General features: G+C 33.2%; 1 long non-coding RNA gene across 1 annotated transcript; it reads left to right on the top strand.

Annotated features, from left to right (window-relative positions):
* Positions 1–660: 660 nt before the first annotated feature.
* On the top strand, positions 661–1,210 carry LOC136069344 (uncharacterized). The gene is made up of 3 exons (XR_010630587.1): positions 661–763; positions 861–992; positions 1,106–1,210. It is a non-coding gene; the product is annotated as an uncharacterized LOC136069344 (long non-coding RNA).
* The last annotated feature ends 2,276 nt before the right edge of the window (positions 1,211–3,486 follow it).

Here is a 3,486-nt window from a genome sequence, read left to right as displayed (position 1 = left end):
TTTTTTTCTTACAACCTTAAACATATATAAGGATTGTTTTAAGGGCCGTCACAATTGATGCAACTTAATGCAAAAGTTTTTCACAAGCATATTGTAAACCGGAGACATATGCCTTAGTTCATCTTTCTCTTGAAGAAGCTGTTGTATTTGTACACCTTACGGTTTTATGACCAGGGAGCTTCTTGATCTTTATTGTCTGGATGAACTGAAGAACTTTGCAGCCAACATCTTTCTCAAGTTGGTGATTAAGTTGCGTACTAGGATCTGCGCAATTGGTTAGTCACGTACTGAGAGCCATGCATTGAAAATGAGAGATTGTGACTACAAAATAAGTCCAATTGGGTTATCTGGGTAAGGGTTCAACTGTAGGTTGGTATAAGGTACTAGGATTCCTTTACTTGTAACTGCTTGTTTTGATAATAGTTGATTCTCGAGAGTAGTGATCTTAAAATCACCCGGTGGAGTTTTTGCTGTGTAAGTTTTCCCCTTTTGTAAACAAATCACCGTGTCAATTTATTTTCCATTGCATACTTAGTTTAATTGGTGATTTGTTTATGCTACCACGCATTTTGCATGTTAATTTGATTAATTAATAAATTATGCTAATTAATTAATTAATTCATCACAAGGTGTCAGTACATTCTTGGCCTATCAGATATGTACTCAAATCTTTGAGGGACATTCACATGATGTGATGCAAGTTTCATTTAACCCAAAGGATAACCTTAATTTTGCAAGTGCATCACTTGATGGTACCATAAAGGTATTATAAGGTTCATTGGTCACTACCTTGTTGACTGCATTTTAAGGTTTCAATACTTGTGTGACACCCCATGATTTGGTAATGGTTAATCCTGTAGATATGGGATATTTCCTCCCCTGCTCCAAATTTTACATTGGATGGGCATTTGAAAGGTGTGAACTATGTTGAGTACTTCACAGGCAGCGATGAACCAAAAATCTTAAGTGGTTCTGATGATTTTTCTGCTAAGGTTTGCAACCTATTATTCTTCATTTTGAGTTATGCAGCGAGTTTAATTTCATATGCTTGTGTCAGTGTGGGTAAAGATTTGAATCCATTCATTGAAAAATTCTCTATGAACAGGTGTGGGACTCTCAAAGCAAAAGTTGTTTGCAAACACTAGAGGGCCACACACACAATGTTACCTCAGTATGTGTTCATCCCGAGCTTCCCATAATTATTACTGGTTCCAAGGACGGGACTATTCACATATGGCAAGCAACAACCTACAGGTAAGATCTGTATGATTGAAAATTTCCACATTCTATGTTCAGTAGGCTGACAGATTTTTCCATCAAATTCTCTTATATTGCTTTTGAAGAAGACTTATGTTGTTGGCTTTTGTCTCTACTACAGCCCTGGTAGTTGCTGCACACGTACCTATAAATTTCTTTGAGTTTTATTTGAAACTTTAGTAAGACTTTGGTTAATTCGTCTAATTTTGGTTTCAAAGCTTCTATATAAATCTGATTAATTTGCAGGCTTGAGAACACATTAAACTATGATCTTGGAAGAGTTTGGGCAATTGGATACAAGAAAGGATCAAACCAGTAAGATTCTTGATTTTTCTTCATTTATTTTTTGGGTGTGTGTGTGTGTTCAGAGTTGCAGGAGATTTTTAGATCACTATTAGATAATGTATTTGGTTGTGACACTGGAACTATTATGGTCAATATGAAAAGTACTTGAGGTTTTCTGAACCTACAAGTTGAGGAGGAAGAGTTGGAGGAATTGATTCATCTACTACTGCTGCTACAAATTGTATATGGGGTGTTCTGAATGAATAATTCTATCTTGAGTCAAAGAGGAAGACTAGAAAAGGAAGAATTTGAATAATCACTAGTGTTGTTTTACTACTTACTGTTATGGTTATCTGTTCTGGTGGTTATAACCATGTAATGTCACTAGAATAAACTTCAATGGCATGGATCTATCTTTGTCTTCAGAGTGGAATAGTACAGATCGTGAAAATTATTCAGTCACATATATACTTTCATCTAATTAAATAAGTCCTCTAGCTAACATCTGCAAGTAAAAAAAAAAAAAAAAAAAAAGAATCACATTAAAAGCTGATGGAAGACTTCTTGGTGGAAACATGGTAGGCACCTTCTGAGCATTGCTATTATCAGAATTTTTTCTGGAACAACTGCTCAAATTACATGAATTCGCTCTTCATTTAATCTCAGATGCACTATTTTCCACCTACACACACAGACAAATACCAAAATAAAGAAACGTTGTCAATATATAACAATTATTTAATCAGCAAGCCTGTTCTTAATAAATAAAATGGAAGAATTGATTAATGCTGCATACACTAAATGTTATTGGTTGCTTCAAAGAAATCAAGGCCTCTAAGTTTGATAAAATGGGTAAATTTAAAGTGAGTCCTAACCTCCTGCGCTTAAGTGCTTCTTTGGAGAATAAAAGATGGTTAAGATTCTGCAGACTGCAGTGGAGCATTCAGCATAAGCCAAACCTTATTTGCTTCAGCTAAAATATCTTAAAAGACTGTTATATTTGGTCTATATAATTCCCAATCCTAAAATATTACCTTTACAAACATAAAGTATCCAACTATAACTGCATATGGATATGAATAATTTCCAAGTAGTAAATGGTAATAGTAAACTGTCCACATTATAACAATAGTTCTCAAAATTGAAATTCAAAAATATTTTGGTATAATATGGAGATCATCATTCACTCATACACCTAATTAGCTATAGATTTATGTCATCATGAAAAATAAAAAATCCTATAGGTTTACTTGAATTTCAAATAATGCTAGTAATATGCCAATTTTCAAACCTTAACCTAGAACAATGTCTGCCACAATTAACGTATAAGATGAAATGAGCTGCAAAGAATAAGAGCATAGGGTGGAGATATTGGCTTGGATTTCAAGCCAGGCTAGTGGACATATACAGACATATACACAGTAGTATACTCATGGTTACGACCTATTAGGAGTCTCTAGTACACTCATGTCTCATGTTAAATTTGACAGAGCTTTTAATTTATTTGCTTATTTTTGAAAACATGTTTTGCAAATATACTTTCAACTAGTATTATTATTTTTAGCACATGTTGTGAGTGATACTAGTAGCTACACTAATTTGCATATGGAAGAATATATATACTTTTGAGTACATGTGTTGACTGACTCACCATAGTCTTACATAATTCATTACCAGAAAATGCAAGGAAGTATGGGAAGATAATCAGTGCATGGTCCTACAACAAAATGTCAAAAAAATTAAAAAAAAATTGTTTTAATTTTTTTTTATTAAATAGAATGATAAAATGTAGGGTAAATTACGTATTTGGTCTCTATCCTCATTAGTACTAATTTTTATTTTGTAATTTTATCAAATACTTAGAGGAAACATAACAAGAACATAACTAGATAAAGATAACATACAACAAAAAAAGGATACATATAGAAATAGAGTGAAATAGGC

This window comes from Quercus suber, unplaced genomic scaffold (genome assembly GCF_002906115.3).
Source record: "Quercus suber isolate HL8 unplaced genomic scaffold, Cork oak 2.0 scaffold_164, whole genome shotgun sequence".
Lineage (NCBI taxonomy): Eukaryota > Viridiplantae > Streptophyta > Magnoliopsida > Fagales > Fagaceae > Quercus > Quercus suber.
Note: the sequence above shows the minus strand (reverse complement) of the source record. Positions and strands in the feature narration are given on the sequence as shown.